This window comes from Heterodontus francisci, chromosome 41, assembly GCF_036365525.1.
Source record: "Heterodontus francisci isolate sHetFra1 chromosome 41, sHetFra1.hap1, whole genome shotgun sequence".
Taxonomy (NCBI): domain Eukaryota; kingdom Metazoa; phylum Chordata; class Chondrichthyes; order Heterodontiformes; family Heterodontidae; genus Heterodontus; species Heterodontus francisci.
The window spans coordinates 16,660,929-16,680,673 of NC_090411.1; the positions used below are offsets into that span (position 1 = coordinate 16,660,929).

A 19,745-nucleotide genomic window follows, 5' to 3' on the forward strand; every position below is an offset into this window, starting at 1 on the left:
GTTCCAGTACAGCTACAACACTGGCATCTACTCGGCAATGTGGAACATTTCCCAGGTTTGTCCACACAAAAAGCAGGACAAGTCCAACCCGGCCAGTTACCGCCCCATCAGTAAAGTGATGGAAGGTGTCCTCGGCAGTGCTATCAAGCGGCACTAGCTTAGCAATAACCTGCTCAGTTTGGGTTCTGCCAGGGCCACTCAGCTCCTGACCTCATTACAGCCTTGGTTCAAACATGGACAAAAGCGTTGAGGTGAGAGTGACTGCTCTTGACATCAAGGCAGCATTTGACTGCGTATGGCATCAAGGAGCCCTAGCAAAACTGAAGTGAATGGAAATCAGGGGGTAAATTCTCTGCTGGTTGGAGTCATGCCTAGTGCAAAGGAAGATGGTTGTGGTTGTTGGAGGTCAATCATCTCCGCTCCTGGACATCACTGCAGGAGTTCCTCAAGGTAGTGTCCTAGGCTCAACCTCTTCAGCTGCTTCAATGACCTTCGTTCAAACATAAGGTCAGAAGTGGGGATGTTCGCTGATGATTGTGCAATGTTCAGGACCATTCGTGACACTTCAGATACTGAAGCAGTCCATATAGAAATGCAGCAAGACCTGGACAATATCCAGGCTTGTGCTGATAAGTGGCAAGTAACATTCGCACCACACAAGTGCCAGGCAATGACCATCTCCAACAAGAGAGAATCTAACCATCTCCCCTTGACATTCAATGGTATTACAATCGCTGAATCCCCCACTAGCAACATCTGACCATTGACCAGAAATTGAACTGGAATAGCCATATAAATACCATGGCTACAAGAGCAGGTAGGAGGCTAGGAATCCTGTGGTGAGTAACTCACCACCTGACTCCCCAAAGCCTGTCCACCATTTACAAGGCACGAGTGAGGAGTGTGATGGAATGCTCTCCACTTGCCTGGATGGGTGCAGCTCCAACAACGCTCCAGAAACTCGACACCATCCAGGGCAAAGCAGTCTGCTTGATTGGGACACCATCCACAAACATTCACTCCCTCCACCACTGACACACAATGGCAGGAGTGTGTGCCATCTATGAGATGCACTGCAGCAACGCACCAAGGCTTCTCTGATAGCACCTTCCAAACCTGCGACCTTTACCACCTAGAAGGACAAGGACAGCAAATGTATGGGAACACCACCTGCAAGTTCTCCTCCAAGTCACACACCATCCTGACTTGGAACTATGTCGCCGTTCCTTCCCTGTTGCTGGGTCAAAATCCTGGAACTTCCTTCCTAACAGCATTATGGGTGTACCTACCTCACATGGACCGCAGCAGTTCAAGAAGGCAACTCACCACCACCACCTCAAGGGCAATTAGGGATGAGCAATAAATGCTGTCCTAGCCCACATCCCATGAATGAAGTAAAAAAAAAATTATATTCTCTTTTGAAACTTAACAATTGAATTTGCTTCTACCACCTTTTCAACCAATGCACATTCCAGCTTGATCATAACCTGCTGAATAACAAGATTTCTCCTCACCACCTCCTGGCGTTTTGGCCAACTATTTTAAATTATTATTGAACAGTGTGTTTAAAATGGCCCAGTGTATTCCTGTGCTACAGCAGTTACAGAATTTAATTGCCTTATCTTGGAACATCAGTTTTCTGTTGTGTTGTCAGGCTATCTCTCCTGACATGTTTTGAATTTTATTGTGTTTGATAGAAAACATCAGTGAAAGCATATAACTAGACTTAGTTATTTTGTCTTTGAAAGAAAAATAAGCATTGCTGGATGATTATCCAGACTAATCAAGATTATTATCCCTGAATTACTTAATTACAAACTGATAAATACTTAAGATGTGAACTTTCAAACCACAGTCGATGTACTGTAACATTTACAAATACAAAAGCACAGCCCGTAAAGTGCAAAAAAGTTCATATGCAAGATTTTTCAAGTGCAGTTCAATGTTAAAGTGCTGTAACTGTAGCAGTGTAAGATGAGTTTCAGTACAGATTCAGCATTTAAGAATTGTACAGTGGTACAGACTGGGGTGCTTATCACTCAATTACAAGCAGGTGTCAAGTATGCAAAATTGGAATCTACAGTTCTATGCATCCTGTACAGTTCTGCACTTTGTCTCAATATGAAAATGTGTTTTAACGTCTGAAGGCGCTGAGCTATTTATTTGAATGATCCCTCCTCTGCTTAACAGCTTTAACCAGTTTCATGTCCACTTTCAAAATATGTTGTGGGTTAGTGTTGTGTGCAATATGGTTTGTCACGTGGTTTATGACCTTCATGTTCTCATAATCCAAAACTGAAATCTGTTAATAGTTCCTCATCCATTGTCAGATGGATGTGATCAATCAGAACCTTTTCAAGCAATTACAAAGATGAATGTCAACCTGCTTTGTTTGTTTAAGTTCATTATGCTCAAATCCAAGTAACTGCAGTGTCTTGGACCTAATGAAGTGATAAATGAATGTGAATTCTTGTGTATTTACAAACTGCTGCTGCCTTCAAAGATGCAGAAGTAAATTTCACTTCTTTCGACAGGCCAGTGACAAAGACAAATCAGCCCTTCGGGCGTTGCAGTATGCTTTAAAAGCTGTCTTCAAGGGCGGCGCAGTGGTTAGCACCGCAGCCTCACAGCTCCAGGGACCCGGGTTCGATTCCGGGTACTACCTGTGTGGAGTTTGCAAGTTCTCCCTGTGTCTGCGTGGGTTTTCTCCGGGTGCTCCGGTTTCCTCCCACAAGCCAAAAGACTTGCAGGTTGATAGGTAAATTGGCCATTATAAATTGTCACTAGTATAGGTAGGTGGTAGGGAAATATAGGGACAGGTGGGGATGTTTGGTAGGAATATGGGATTAGTGTAGGATTAGTATAAATGGGTGGTTGATGTTCGGCACAGACTTGGTGGGCCGAAGGGCCTGTTTCAGTGCTGTATCTCTAATCTAATCTAATCAAACTTTTTTTCAGGAGCAAATTTCATTGGGTATTTAATTTTTAAGTTGTGGAGATGTTCAGCCTTGTTTTGGAACCTGCCTGGTTTTGACATTTTACTAGACTTATCCTCCGCTGTTCGTAAACTAGGTGATTCAAAATTTTGCTGCCAATAAGCTATCCCTCGCCAAATCTTGTTTACACATTACCTTGTTCTCACTGACCTTCATTGGCTCCTTGTCTTCCAAGTCCTTAAATTTTAAATTCTCATGTTTGAATCCCTTCATGGTCTTGCCACTCCCTATCTCTCTCATTTTGCTTCCTCGGGCTCACTGTCTGGAATCCAAGCCAAAAGCCCTGCTACCTCTCCACCTCCCCTCCTTTTAAGACCCTCCTTAAAAGCTCACCTCTTTGACCAAACGTTTGGTCACCCTCCTAGTATCTCCTTTTTTGGCCTCTGTGTCCATTTAAAAAAAAAATCTTAGGGCAAGGTCAGCTTTTATTGCCTATTCCTAGATGCCATTGAGAGACTGTTGAAAAGCTGCAGTCAATGTCGTGAAGGTACTCCCACAGTGTCGATGGTTATGGAGTTGCAGGAATTTGACCCAGCGATGAAGAAGTAGTAATATATGTCCAAGTCAGGATAGTGTGACATGGAAGGGATCTCTAAGGTGATTCTAAGTTGATTATAAGGATGTAGTGTTATGCTGCCCAAATCAAGCAGTCAGACAACAGTTGGATGCTCAAGGGTGTGAGCAAGTAGTGTGCAGTCATTGGCAAACAGTCATGAGCATGTCGTGGTTGTCACTTTTTTTGTTTTAACACACAACAGGTGATGAATTGGAACTAAAAGTATATGTTCAAGGTGAAGCTCTTTTGTTCATCGCAGTTCAATTTCATTTGAAGTGCATGAGGGAGGGAGGATAAAGTCTCTACAAGGAAGCAAACTTTCTCTCAAATGGCACAAATAAGGTGGGGAAAAAGCTAAATGCTGGAAATTTGAAATAGTACAGAAAATACTGGGAATAAAGGGGGTATAGCTCAGTGGGAGAGCATTTGACTGCAGATCAAGAGGTTCCTGGTTCAAATCCAGGTGCCCCCTTCAGCAGCAGTTTGTTATTATAGTGGGTGGCGCAGTGGTTAGCACCGCAGCCTCACAGCTCCAGTGACCCGGGTTCAGTTCTGGGTACTGCCTGTGTGGAGTTTGCAAGTTCTCCCTGTGGCCGCTTGGGTTTCCTCCGGGTGCTCCGGTTTCCTCCCACAGCCAAAGACTTGCAGGTTGATGGGTAAATTGGCTGTTGTAAATTGCCCCTAGTGTAGGTAAGTGGTAGGAGAATGGTGGGGATGTGGTAGGGAATATGGGATTAATGTACGATTAATATAAATGGGTGGTTGTTGGTCGGCACAGATTCGGTGGGCCAAAGGGCCTGTTTCAGTGCTGTATCTCTCTGACTCTACACAGCTTGCCAGTCAGGATCTGTCAAGAAATTATAGGCTAGCTTTTTGGATCTGTGCCTTAAATCATCAATTCTGATGAAACCTGCCACATTTCTTGGATATGATGGCTGCCTGTTCTCCATTTCTCAAATGGTTACATATAATCTGATTCAGGATTGATTTATTTAAATGTGGTTTAACAAAACCTTACTCATTTGTGCCAACATTAATGAGGTTCAGTAAACCATTGGTTCAACTTTTGTATAATTATAGTTTTTCCTTCAAGGTTAATATATTTTTGTTGGGTTAGGGTATGGAGGGAAATGAAACCAAGACTAGTAAATGGAGTTGAGATATAGAATAGCCATGATTTAATTGAATGGTGGAATAAGCTCAAAGGGCTGAATGGCCTTGCTGTTCTGTGTTCCTTTTGGTGAGGGGTCAGAGGGTGTTTCTCAGGCCTTCAAAAGAGAATTGGATAATTATCTGAAGATAACTACGGGGAAAGTGCAGGGCAGTGGGATCAGGTGAGTTGCTCTTGCAGTGAGCTGGCACAAATTGTACGGGGAAAATGGCAGCCTCCTGTGCTGTAACAATTCTGATAACTCGTTCGTTTGTAAGCTTTGACTGGTTGGGGTACCTCTGGTTAATCACAACTGTTATATTTGTATCTGAATTTTCTTTTACCAAAGAACAGTGTCTTGCAGACACCCACCTGCCAAGAATGAGGCATATTAATTTTGTCATATGAACATTGATTTTAAACTGTTACTGGAGTGAAGAAGTGACTTGTTTGAAGATCACCAGACACTGGGCTGGAAGGACATTTGCATACTGAGAGATGCTGCTTGTGGAGACAAAGGACTATTCCCTGCTCCAATTAACCCAAATGGATTTTGATCAGGCATCAAAGGTGTAAGGAAGCACATTCCAAGGCCTGCTAAGACAATACAATCCACAAACGCAGAAGTGGTTAAACCAGTCAGTCACATGACTGATCTGGCCAACTTGGGTTTTTATTTGTGCCAAACAGAAAAGAATACAGAAGGCAGTTCTGCAACTGAAGCTGGAACAAGCAAGTCTCTCGCCTGGCTGTGTCTCTTTTGCTTTCTTCCAAGCCACCGGATCCATGGAAGACACACAAACCTAGAGAGTTTGGACACTGACATCGAAACAAGTTAAGGCGTGAACTGGGCCCCAATGAGCAGTGGGATTTACTGGCAACCAAAGACTCCACGTTGAACTTAAAGGACAGTAAATACCTAACAAATATTGCCTCAACTTGTTTCCCTTTGTTCTTTCTACTTTTTCTGTCTCTATCTACGTGTGTTTATCGCGTCTGCATGCTAGCGTGGTCGCGTTGCATATTCGTAGTCGTTAACAGGATTAGAGTTTAAGATTAATAAACTTCTACCTTTTTTAAATCTAAGGAAACTTGTCTGATTTACGGGTCTTACAGGTGGAGCAGTGAACAAGGATTCACTGAGGGGAAGCTAAAAATACGGTCTTTTAAAATTAAACCCTGTAACGGTTAAACCAGGCAAAGGCTGAGAGGGAACCCCTAGACCTCTTCTCTCCAGGTCGTAACAACAGTTACTAAAAGTGTAGCCACCTGATGCTCAAGCCCCAGTTATGCACATTTTATGTCTGGCTGAGGAAAAAGGGAAATCCTTCAAAATCTGAGCTGAGCACAGATTTTGAAGTTGGACTGAACTTGTACCACCTGCAAGTGTAGTTACATTTTAGAACCTATTGTGAGCATGCATTATAAACTTAGTTCAGTCTTCACAGATGCAAGCTGTAATCTAAACTTGCCACCTTTTCCCATTGTTTGAGTGGTGGGGGATAGAAGTTGGCCAGAGTGGCTGAAGTAGGAAGGGGAAAGACTTGGGTGAGGATTTTTTAATGTATTGCTTCACCTCCTTTCTGGTAATTTAGCCTTGTCATCAAGGCATCCATGGTCAGGTCCATATACTTTATATGTGACATCATACTGCAGCTGCTCTCCCAAGACCTGGCCTATGAGCACTGTAAAGTGATTGCACCAAAAGCAATTTGTCACAATGTAATTCCAGAATTACAACACCTAATGACATTATTATGTGCAAAGTTTATAAGGATGGGATTGTACAAGTAATGAGTTCATGCTGGAATTATGCTGCCAGTACAGCTTTTTTTATTAGGGACTCTTAATAGGATCCATGGACGAGAGGACTGCTCAGGTCGGGAAAATAGAACCCCACACAGACCTGACCCCAACTCGACCGGACCATCCGTTGACTTACCTTCCTGACGCCAAACCTGCAAGAATCTGCTATGTATGCGTGTTGATGTCATAGTGACATCACTCGCTCACTACGCAGACTCAGTTTCATCCCGGACTGCCAGCTCAAGTAAGTTTATAAAAAAAAAAATTGCAATACTTAGCAGCAGAGCACTTACCGTATGTGCCCGGCCCGACTCGACCCGGACTCTCCCCAGCCCAATCCAACCAGAGCCCGGAAGTCGTCCCCTCTGGTTCGGGTCAGGTAGTAGGCCGGCACCATGGACCCGTCGTCTCTCTGGCTTCCAATCAAACAAAATCCAGTAAATTTAGCTTAATGTTACATCGCTTTTCAAGAAAGGAGGGAGAGAGAAAACTGGGAATTACAGGCCAGTTAACCTAACACCAATCATTGGAAAAATACTGGAATCTATTAAGGAAGTCTTAACAATGCATTTAGAAAAGCATTGTATGATTAGAACAAGTCTACTAAAGGAAATCCTGTTTGACAAATTTATTAGAGTTTTTTTGAGGATGTAAACTAGTAAGGTAGCTAAAGGGGAACCAATAGATGTAGTGTACCTGGATTTCCAAAAGACGTTTGATAAGATGCCATGCAAGATTAATACGCAAGACAAGGGCTCATGGAGTTGGAAGTAGTATATTAGCACGGATAAAGGATTGGTTAACAGACTGGAAGCAACGAGTGGGCATAAACAGGGCATTTGCAAGTTGGCAGGCAGTAAATAGTGGAGTGCCGCAAAGATTAATGCTCGGGTCTCAGCTGTTTACAATCTATATTCATGACTTAGATGAAGAGACAGAGAGTAATGTATCAAAGTTTGCTGATATAAAGGTGGGCGGAAAGGTAAGCTGTGAGGAGGACACAGGCTGCAAAGAGATATAGACAGGTTAAGTGAGTGAGCAACAAGATGGCAGATGGAGTATAATGTAGAGAAGTGTGAAGTTCACTTTGGTCGTAAGAATAGAAAAGTAGAATATTTTTTAAAAGGTGTTAAACTTCTAAGTGTCGATGCTCAAAGAGACTTGAGCATACTTGTATAAGTAATGCAGAAAGTTAACATGTCGGCACAGTTAGCAATTCGAAAGGCAAATGGCATGTTGGCCTTTGTCGCAAGGGCATTGGAGTACAGGGATAGGAAGTCTTGCTACAATTGTACATGGTTTTGTTGAGACCACATCCGGAGTACTATGTGCAGTTTTGGTCTTCATGTTTAAAGAAGGATATACTTGCATTACAGGCGGTACAGTAAAGGTTCACTGGTTTGGTCCCTTGGGATAAGGGGGTTGTCCTTTGATCAGAGACTAAGTAAATTGGGCCTCTATTCTCTAGAGTTTAGAAGAATAAGGGGAATCTCATTGAAACATATAAGATTCTAAAGGGGCTGGATAGGTTCGACATATTATTTTCACTGGTCGGAGAATCTAGAAACTGGGCACAGTCTTAGGTAGGGGGCCGATCATTTAGGACTGAGTTGAGAAATTACTTCAATCAAAGGGTTGTAAATCTTTGGAATTCTTTTTCCCCAGAGGGTTGTGGATGCTCTTATCGTTGAATACATTTAAGGCTGGGATAGACAGATTTTTGTTTTCTTAGGAAGTTAAAGGATTTGGCGAGCGGGCAGGAAGTGGAGTTGAATCCTAAGATCAGCCATAATCGTTTTGAATGGCGGAGCAGGCTCGATGGGCAGTATGCTCTGCTCTAGCTCCTATTTCTTGTGTTCAGTCCCAGGACACCACTGCAGGAGCTCCTCAGGGTAGTATGTAGTATCCTAGGCCCAACCATCTTCAGTTGCTTCATCAATGACCCCCCTCCCCCCACCCCCAACTCTAAGGTCAGAAGTGGGGATGTTCATTGTCCAAGTTAAGAACCATTTGTGACTCCTCAGATACTGAAGCAGTCCGTGTCTATATGCAGCAAGACCTGGACAATATCCAGGTTTGGGCTGGTAAGTGGCAAGTAACGTTCTGTCCACACAAGTGTCAGGCAATGACGATCTCAAACAACAGAAAAGCTAACCATCTCCCCTTGAGGTTCAATTGTTTTGCCATGGCTATCAACACTCTAGGGTTACTCTTGACCAGACGCACGCATGCATGCACACACACATTGTGGCTACAAGAGCAGATCAGAGGCTCGGAATTCTGAGGCGAGTTACACACCTCCTGTCCACCATCTACAAGGCACAAGTTAGGAATGATGGAATACTCTCCACGTGCCTGGAGGGATGCAGCTCCAACAACACTCAGGAAGCTAGATTCCATCTAGAACAAAGCAGCTCGCTTGATTGGCACCCCATTCACCACCTTCAACATTCACTCCCTTTGGCATCGCCACACAGTGACAGCAGTGTGTACCATCTGCAAGATGCACTTCAGCAACTCACCACTGCTCCCTTGACAGCACCTTCAGATCCGCGATCTCTACCACCTTGAAGGACAAGGGCAGCAGATGCATGGGAACGCCACACCTGCAAGTTCCCTCCAAGCCACACCCCATCCTGACTTGGAAATATATCGCCGTTCTTCACTGTTGCAGGGTCAAAATCCTGGAATTCCCTTCCTATCAGCACTGTGGGTGTACCAGCACCCCAAGGACTGCAGCATTTCAAGAAGGCAGCTCATCACCTTCTCAAGGGCAATTAGGGGTGGGTAATAAATGCTGGCCTAGCCAGCGATGCTTGCATCCCATAAACAAATAGAAATTTTTCTTTTCTGTGATCCTATTGAGATTAAATTAATACAAAATTCACACAGAAACCCAAGTTCAAGGACTCTGCTATGCTGCAGTCCAGAAGTGATTAACAGATGCGAGAAACAAGAGGGCATAGGTTTGAAGTGATTGGCAGAAGAAGCAAAAGCGACACGAGGAAAATCTTCACGTAGCGATTGGTTAGGATTTAGAATGCACTGCCTGAGAGGGTGGTGGAGGTAGGTTCAATCGAGGCATTCAAAAGGGAATTAGACTGTTATCTGAAAAGGAAGAATGTGCAGGGTTACAGGGAGAAGGCGGGGGAATGGCATGAGGTGAATTGATAGTCTGGAGAGCCAGTGCAGACACGATAGGCCAAATAGCCTGCTACGTTGTATCAGTTATGTGATGGTATGATTTAATTGCCATTACAGAAATGTAGTTACAGGGTGACCAAGACGGGGAACTGAATATTCAAGGATATTCATCATTTAGGAAGGATAGGCGAAAGGAGGTGGGGTAGCGCTCTTTAGAGGGCTGCTACCCAACCCGAACCCGATGGGACCCAACGTCTTGTGTCGAGTTCGGGTCGGGCCCATCTTCAGGGTATGGCTTTCGGGCTCGGGTCGGGCCGGACACGCACAGTGAGTGCTCTGGTAGTAAGTTTTGAAATTTAAAAAAAAACTTACCTGAGCTGAGTGTCCGGGACAAAACTGAGTCTGCGCAGTGAGCGAACGACATCACTATGATGTCATCACGCATGCGCTGCAGCTTCGTGGAGCTTCCCAGTCAGAGGGTAAGTGAAGGGATGGTTGGATCGGGCTTGGGGCAAAATCAGAGGGACTCGGGCCAGGTTGGGCTTGGGTCCGCTGTGGTTGCTTCGGGTCAGTTTCTTTTTTCCTGACGTGAGCAGGCCTCTAGCGCTGTTAATGGGGGACAAGATCAGTATATTAGTGAGAGAAGATCTTGGATTGAAGGATCAAGATGTAGAATCAATTGGATGGAGTTAAGAAACAGCAAGGGGCAGTAAACATTGGGAGTTGTTTATAGACCACCAAACAGTAGTGGTAATGTTGGGCACGGAATAAACGAGGAAATTAAAGGTGCATGTAACATGGATAATAGAGTAATGGTGACTTCAATTTACATATAGATGGGTAAACCTAATCAGCATTGATGCGGTAGAGGATGATTTCTGGGAGCATGTGCAAGATGGGTTTCTGAAGCAGTATGTTGAAAAACCAACTGGGGATTCTGCTATTTTACATTTAATATGTAATGAGAAAGGGCTAATTAATAACCTTGCTGTAAAGGAGCCTTTGGGAAGTAGTGACCATAATATGAAATAATTTTCCATTAAGTTTGAAACTGTGATAATTCATTCTGAAACTAGGGTCTTAAGTCTGAACAAAGGAAATGATGACAGTATGAGGAGCAAGTTGGCTATGGTGGATTGGGAAACCCACTAAAAGATTTAAAGGTAGACGGCAATGGCTAGTATTTAAAGAAGTATTATATGGTCTGCAACAAATAATATATTCCTGTAAGACACAACAACCCAATAGGGAAGATGAATCAACTGTGGCTAGCAATAGAATTTGAAGATTGCATTAGATCAAAGAAAGTGGCTTATAATGTTGCCAGAAAAAGTGGTAAACCCGATAATTGGGAGCAATTTAGAATCTAGCAAAGGATCACTAAGAAACTGATGGGGAAAAGAAAATATGAATGCAAGCTAGCGAGAAGCATAAAGGTGGACTGTAAAAGCTTCTCTAGGTATGTGAAAAGGAAAAGATTAACAAGGGCAAATGTGGGTCCATTACAGGCAGAGACTGGAGAATAAGGAAATAACGGAGAAATTAAACAGTTACTTTGTGTCTCTCTTCACGAAGATGATACAGGAATACTCGGGAACCAAGGGACTTATGAAAATGAACTGAAAGAAATTAGTATTAATAAAGAGGTAGTACTCGAAAAATTAACTGGATTGAAAGTTGATAAATCCCCTGGAGCTGATGAGCTACATCCTAGAGTGTTGAAGGAGGTGGCTATAGAAATGGTGGATTCCTTGGTGGTTATCTTCCAAAATTCTGTAGCTTCTAAAAAGGTTCCTGCAGACTGGAAAGTAGCAGTTGTAACCCCAGTATTTAAGAAAGGAGGGAGAGAGAAAATGGAGAACTACAGACCTGTTTGATGTCAGTAGTAGGGAAAATGTTAGAATCTATTACAATGGATGTGATAACTAGACACTTAAAAAAAAAATAATTGGCAGAGTCAACATATATTTATGAAAGAGAAATCATGTTTGACAAACCTCCTTGGTGTTTTTTTGAGGATGTTACTTGTACTATAGATCAAGGAGAACCAGTGGCTGTGGTGTATCTGGATTTTTAGAAGGCTTTTGATAGGTTCCCAAGCAGGAGGTTAGTAAACAAAATTCGAACACATGGGAATGGGGGTAATATACTGGTTTGGATAGAGAATTGGTTAACAGACCTGTAATAGAGAATAGGAATGAATGGGTCATTCTCAGGACAGTAGGATGTTACTAGTGGGTTACTGCATGGATCAGTGCTGGAGTCACGGTGGTTCACAATCCATATCAATGATTTGGATGTGGGGATCAAATGTCATGTTTTCAAATTTTCTGATGAGACAAAACTAGGAAGGAATGTAAGTTGTGAGGAGGATCCAAGGTGGCTTCAAAGGGACTTGGACAGGCTAAGTGAGTGGGCAAGAACATGGCAGGTAAAGTAAACAAGTGCAAAGTTATCCACTTTGGTAGAGATAACAAAGACTATTTCTTAAATAGTGAGAGGTTGGGAAGTATTGATGTCCAAAGGGACCTGGGTGCCCTTGTTCATGAGTCACTAAAAGCTAACATGCAGGTGCAGCAAGCAATTAGGAAGGCAAATGGTTTGTTGGCTTCATCGCAAGGGGTTTTAAGTACAAGAGTAATGAAGTCTTGCTGAAATTGTGTCGAGTCTTGGTGAGACTGCACCTGGAGTATTGTGTACAGTTTTGGTGTCCTCATCTAAGGAGGGATATACTTATCATAGAGGGAGTGCAACAAAGGTTCACCAGACTAATCCCTGGGATGGCAGGATTGTCTTACGAGGAGAGATTGAGGAAACTGGGCCTGTCTTCGCTAGTGTTTAGAAGAATGAGGAGTGATCTCATTAAAACTTACAAAATTCTTACAGGGCAGGTGTTTGTAGCTAGGATGTTTCTCCTGTTGGTAAATCTAGGACCAGGGAGCACGGTCACAGAATAAGGGGTAGGCCATTTAAGACTGAGATGAAGAGGAATTCCTTCACTCAGAGGTTAGTGAATCTTTGGAATTCTCTACTCCAGAGGACTGTGGAAGCTCAATCATTGAGCATGTTCAAGATAGAAATCGATAGATAGCTGGATACTAATGACTTAAAGGACTATGGGGATAATGTGGGGAAGTGGTGTTGAAATAGATGATCAGCCATGATCTAACTGAATGGCGAACGGGTTCGACGGGCTGAATGGCATATTCATAAGAACGTAAGAAATAGGAGCAGGAGAAGGCCATTCAACCCTTCAAGCCTGCCCCACCATTCAATAAGATTTTGGCTGATCTGTCCCAGGCTTCCACTGCTCTTTTGGGCCTGCTCCGCATAACCCACGACTCCCCAAGATTTCAAAAATCTATCCACCTCCTCAATTACGTTTAGTGACCCAGCCTCCACAACTCTGAGGTAGAGAATTCCAGAGATTCACCACCCTCAGAGAAGAAATTCCTTCGCATCTCAGTTTTAAATGAGTGTCCCCTTATTCTGTAACTATGTCCCCTAGCTTGAGATTCCCCCACCAGTGGAAACATATTCTCAACATCTATCCTATCAAGCCCCCTTAGAATCTTATATGTTTCAATAAGATCACCTCTCATTCTTCTAAATTCCAAGGAATAAAGGCCTAACCTGTTTAGCCGTTCTTGATAAGACAACCCCTTCAATCCCAGGAATCAGCCTAGTGAACCTTTTCTGAACTCCCTCCAATGCTAGTATAGCCTTCTTTAAATATGGGGACCAAAACTGTACGCAGTACTCCAGGTGTGGCCTCCCAACACCCTGTACCCTTCCCTATTTTTAAATTCTGACCCCCTAGCAATGAAGGCCAAAATTCCGTTTGCCTTCCTAATTACTTGCTGCATTTTGCATGCTAACTTTTTGTGTTTCATGTACAAGAACACCCAGATCCCTCTGTACTGCAGTATTTTGTAGTCTTTCTCCATTTAAATAATCTGTCCATATGCTCCTAAGTAGATTGTTTGCTGTGTGCCTATCATCTTTCATTGAGGGATGCCAACCATGGGCTTAAAAACTGTGGGCTCCAGCATCACTTTTTTTTCCTGTCAACTACACCTGGAGTCATAATCTGTTGTTAACTACATATCATCTTAATTGATGCCACAAAGTTTCATGTTACCCAGTGACAGCTTCTACATGTAGTTGCAGAAGACAGTCAGATCAAACATATTTCTGTCATAGCTGCTGGGCATTTTAAACGTAGTTATTGCGTTATGAAGCTGAGTAGCCATGTGCACTCATTGCCAGATGGGTGTAAATTCATGATTGATAGCATATAATGTCAGCAGTGACGGTATAAGAAAAATAGACTTGCGTTTATATAGCGTCTTTCATGACCACCGGATGTTCCAAAGCTTTTTACAACCCATGAAATACTTGTCATGAAAACCCTATGTGCCAAATAGGAAATTATTTCATTGGTTGGAGCCTTGCCATAGACTTTTACTGGAGATCCTTACAAGTAACTTTTAAAGAAGAAAGGGCAGCACGATGGCGCAGTGGTTAGCACTGCAGCTTCACAGCTACAGCGACCCGGGTTCGGTTCTGGGTACTGCCTGTTTGCAGTTTGCAGTTTGCAAGTTCTTGCTGTGACCGCGCGGGTTTCCGCTGGGTGCTCCGGTTTCCTCCCACAGCCAAAGACTTGCAGGTTGATAGTTAAATTGGCCATTGTAAATTGCCCCTAGTGTAGGTAGGTGGTAGGAGAATGGTGGGGATGTGGTAGGGAATATGGGATTAATGTTAGATTAGTATAAATGGGTGGTTGTTGGTCGGCACAGACTCGGTGGGCCGAAGGGTCTGTTTCAGTGCTGTATCTCTGTGACTCTATGACTAAAATCTGGCAGCCAAGATGGTCACTGCAATTTACATATGAAACACCAACAGAGTAGACTGGTGACATGACTGACTCAACCTAGCCAGAACAATTGGGGTGCTGTCTGATTAAATTATCTGAAAAGGCTTTATCAACATGGTCGTCAGGAGCCATTGACATCTATTGACTTTGAAAGAGCCACCCCCTCCAAGTGTGACTGAACAGCTTGAGGTGTGGCTCCTTGAATCTGAGAAGATTCTAGACAGACCTCATTAATGCCGCAGCGGTTTGGTAGTGTCATGTGACTGTGCAGCTCTGGGGAGACTGAGCCTTTGTCAATGAGAAAGCAGAGGACAGTAACTGTAAGTCATCAAGGGAGCAGCTCGATCTCTCCCTCCAGTAAAGATTCAGAGGAGACTCTGCACCACGGATAAAGCCTCAAGCCAGCAGACCACTGCAGCCAGCAACTACAGAACAAGGGTCAAAATCCCCTCTTCTGCCTTCTGGAGCCTGAGAAACAAGCATGCAACAGTGCAGGTGGCCCAGCAAGAACGTCAGGACCAGAATTTCAACTGAACTCTGGAACTGATACTCAGTATTTAAATTTCATTTATTCCAGACTCTACTCCAATCAATAAATCTGTTTTCCCTCTAATCTATTTGTGTGTGTGTGTGTGTGTCTCTCTCTCGTGTGCACGAATGCATAGTGTATTTTTAGTAATTTTAACCGGTTTAGAGTTTTAAGAGTAATAAACTCATAACTTGTTTAAACTCGAGAAAAACTATGATTGAATCTTTGGTAATTATATTAGAGGAACGGGAGCAAGCACTGACTGAGGTGGTAAGTTCAATCACTCTTACAAAAGGATAAATCCTGTTGCGGTCAAGCCAGAGAAGGGGAGCCTGAGACTCCCTCCTCCCCCACCCCCCCCACTGCCAACCTGGCCGTAACATACCTTTGAAATGTAGCCACTCTTGTAATGTAGGAAAAGTGCCAACCAATTTGCACACTTCAAGCTCCCACAGAGCAATGTGTTATTGACTAGATTATCTGCTTTAGTAATGCTAATTGAGGGATAACTATTAACCAGGACACCGGGGATAACTCCTCTACTCTTGTTCAGAATAGTGCCATGGGATCTTTTGCGTCCACCTGAGAAGGCGGATGGGACCTCAGCTTAACGTCTCATCGGAAAGGTGGCACTTCAGACAGTGCATTGTTCTCTCAGTACTGCACCAGGGTGTCGGCCTAGATTTCTGTGCTAATGTCCTGGAGTGGGACTTGAGCTGACAGCCTTTTGACTCAGAGGTGAGAGTGCTATGACTGACACTCTCTTAAGCCAATCTGGCCTATATCTCAGCTGGGAGCAGCAAATCTGGAAGCTCCTGGGACCATAAAGCATTGGAAGTCAGCTGAATTCTGCATTACTGTATTGTGGAAGGATAAATTATTGATGTACGCAGAAATAGAATAGATGACTGCATTCTTAGTTATAAAGTACCTGACTACAACTCCAAAATATATACTTGGTATACTATTGGTTACTTCATGCCAGAATCATTATAACACAAACGTGAGAGATGAAAATTTATTTTATGTTAAAATTCTTATGGGATTGATGATTTTTCTTGAGCATGATGACAACTTCCTGGCAATTGAGACTGCTTCCAGTTTCAAAAGATTGAATGCAATGAATCATCCTGTATCCTTGCAGTAATATTCTTACCTTGTACTTGTTACGACCAGGTGAGGAAGGGATCTAGGGCTCACCTTTTGCCCCTTCTCTGGTTTGACCGCAACAGGATTTATCCTTTTAACAGTGATTTAACTTACCAACTCAGTGAGCACTTGCTCCTGTTATTCTAATATATACTTGCAAATGAACCAGAGAGGTTTTCTTGCGTTCAAAGAAGAAAGATGAATGTTTATTAACCTTATCACTCTAAATTGGTTAAAATTAGTAAAATATGCGACGCATCCACGCTCACATTCATATGAGAGGTGCACATACACAAATAGATACAGAGGGGGGAAAAAAACAGTTGGGAGGTTGGAGTAGCGTCCTTAATAAAAATGGAATTTAAATACGGAAGTGTAGTCCCAGTGTCCTTAGTTGAAATTCAAGTCTTGACGTCCTCGCTGGGCCATGTGCACAATTTGGGCTTTCTTCTCTGGTTCTGGAAGGCCGAAGCGAGGCTTCATATGTCCTCGTTGCTGACTGTGAGGATCTGTAGACTTGAGGTCTAGCTGCAGCTGAGGCTTCCTTGGGACTTTGCTGGAGAGAGAGTGAGTGAGTTCCTTTTTTGGAGTTCAATTACTGTCTCCTTTTCTCAGGCACAATTCACAAACTGAGTTACAGAATTAGTCATGTCATGTGACCACCTCTTTGTTTGAAACAGATGTTTCTGGAATGATCTTTGAAATTCAAGGCTGTTCAGACATACTTCGTAAGAGGGGGGGGCATCTGACCTCTTTCAAAGTCAATGGGTGTCGATGGCTTTTGATCAACATTGACAAAACCATTCTAGGTAATTGAATCAGGGAGCAACCCCCATTGTTCTGGCTAGACTGGGTAATCACTTCAGTCTCCCAGCCAGCCTTTGGCTTCTCATATGCAAATTGTGCGTGGCCATCTTTAGTTGCTCTGTTCTGCTTTTTAAAAGTTATTTGTAATGTCCAATAAAAGGTCTCAGGCAAAGTTCCGTATGACAAAATTAATTTTCCATTTGTCATGTGGGGTTTCCATCACAGCCCCTTATCATGCCGAATGAAATGCCACAATTGGGAGCATTTCATTGTAGGTCAAGAGAAAACACACATGCATTTCTCTCATTCACTCTCATCCATTCAGAAATCTTACAAAAATTGTTGCAGCTTGTCTTTTTCCCTCTGCAGCAGTGATGATTTAAACTGCCCTTTTTCCTTGAGGTTTTTTCCCAAAATATACTTTATTCATAAAAATCTGTTTAAAAAAAAAAAATTACAGAAGAGTTCAAAACAGCACCAAGTTGACATTCCAAAAAGTGTAAAGGAAGTCAGTTTTTTTTGATACAGGAGTGAGTTGCCTCACAACCGTTCCATTCCATTTTACATGCCATGTATCTTTTGCAGCAAACCCATATGTGGTGTATACAGCCCAAGGGGTTTCCCATGGGTCCAGCCCCTCAGTTCACTTTGGGAGGACCTTACACTGGTCTTTCCCCATTGAGCCTCTGCGGCGGCTGTCCCAAGCTTTAGTGCGTCCCTCAGCACGTAATCCTGGACCTTGGAATGTGCCAGTCTGCAACACTTGGTCGTGGACAACACTTTGCACTGGAAGACCAGCAGGTTTCGGGCAGACCAAAGAGTGTCTTTCACCGAATTGATGGTCCTCCAGGAGCAGTTGACGTTTATCTCGCTGTGTGTCCCTGGGAACAGCCCGTAGAGCACAGACTCCTGTGTTAGAGCTGTTTGGGATGAACCTCGACAAAAACCACTGCATCTCTTTCCACACCTGCTTTGCAAAGGCACATTCCAGAAGGAGATGGGCAACTGTCCCTTCCCCACCGCAGCCACCACGAGGGCAGCGTGAGGAGGGGGCGAGACTCCAGGCATGCAGGAAGGATCTGGCCGGGAGGGCTCTTCCCACCACCAGTCAAGCTACGTCTGGTGCTTGTTTGGAAGTTCTGGTGATGAGGCATTCTGCCAAATGACTTTGGCAGTCTTCTCGGGGAACCATCCGACTGGATCCACCATCTCCTTTTCCCATAGGGCCTTGAGGACATTCCGTGCAGACCACTCCCTGATGGATTGGTGTTTTCCCACAGAAACTTTCCCATAAAGGATAGGTGGTATGGCACGGTCCAACTGGATGGAGCGTTCTGTGGCAATGTGACCAGACCCATCCTTTGTAACTTTGGGGACAGATAAAACCTCAGCACGTAGTGACACTTGGTGTTTGCATACTGGGGCTCTGCGCACAGCTTGATGCAGCTGCACGCAAAAGTGGTCATCCGTATGAGGGCGACGTTGGGTACATTTTTCCCGTCCTTGTCCAGAGGTTTGAACATAGTGTCCCTCCGGACCAGGTCCGTTTTAGATCTCCAGATAAAGCGGAAAATGGCTTGGGTGACTGCCACGGTGCAGGAGTGGCGTATGGGCCAGACTTGCACCACATACAGCCACAACGTGAGCACCTCGCACCGGATGACCAGGTTCTTCTCCACAATGGAGAGAGATCGCTGCTCCCACACGCTCAGCTTATAGTGTTCCCTGGTACTCGCTCCTTCCAAGTTTTGGCGCATGCCCCAGCCCTTCCGCACCATATCCCCAGCACCTTCAGGTAGTCTGACCTGACGGTGAAGGGTACAAAGGATCATCAGCCCAGTTCCCAAAGAACATGGCCTCATTCTTGCCGTGGTTGACTTTGGCTCCCAAGGCCAGTTCAAACTGGTCGCAGATACTCATCAGTCTGCGAACGGACAACGGATCTGAGCAGAAGACAGCGACGTCGTCCATGTACAGGGAGGTTTTTACTTGTGTGCCTCTGCTGCCTGGGATTTTCACCCCTCTTATGCCTGCATCATTCCTAATGGACTCAGCAAAAATTTCGATACAGCAAACAAACAAGATAGGGCAGAGAGGACAGCCCTGTCTGACTCCAGATTGGATCGGGAAACTTTCTGATTCCCACCCATTGATTGAGACTGCGCTACTGATGTTTGTGTAGAGCAGTTTGATCCAATTGTAGATTCCCTCCCCAAACCCCATTTTGGAGAGCACGTCCATCATGTAGGTGGGTCTGAGATAGTTAGGTGTTGCCCATTGGGTTTCAAGTTTTTTGTATCTGCTTGCAATAAGCTGGGAATGGGCATCCCAATTTGGTGGCTGGAGGAGGTTAGTGTCTGCAAATTTCCTTCATTGCCTAGGGTGCGTTCTCATTTGTGCAGAAGCTTTAACCCCTTAGCTGCTGTTCCTGCAACATGTGGATCTAATTCTTCAGGTTCCAGTACCTTGCTAATTTCTCTCCCTATGGTAGTATTGAGTGATGAGTGGATTTTAAGCCCCTGTGAGGTCCCTGAGATTTCTTCTGGGCCTTTGTTCTATTTGGGGTCTGAAGTAAGATTGTTGGATTTAATTAGCTCTGGGCTTGAGCTCTGATCATGGGAGGCTGCAGTGGGTAAATCCACTCTGACCTCACTTTCAGGGTTTTGGTGAGCCATAGAAGTGCTGTTTAATTTAGGACATTTTTGTTTCCCTTTTCTCCTGACTGTGGGGCA

General features: G+C 44.0%; 1 protein-coding gene and 1 non-coding gene across 3 annotated transcripts in view; both read left to right on the forward strand.

Annotated features, from left to right (window-relative positions):
• The window catches only part of LOC137353276 (myosin-9-like), a 230,608-nt gene that overhangs the window by 77,129 nt on the left and 133,734 nt on the right, over window positions 1-19,745 (forward strand). The gene's annotated exons all lie outside the window — the stretch shown is intronic.
• trnac-gca (transfer RNA cysteine (anticodon GCA)) lies at window positions 3,953-4,024 on the forward strand. The gene has a single exon. It is a non-coding gene; the product is annotated as a tRNA-Cys (tRNA).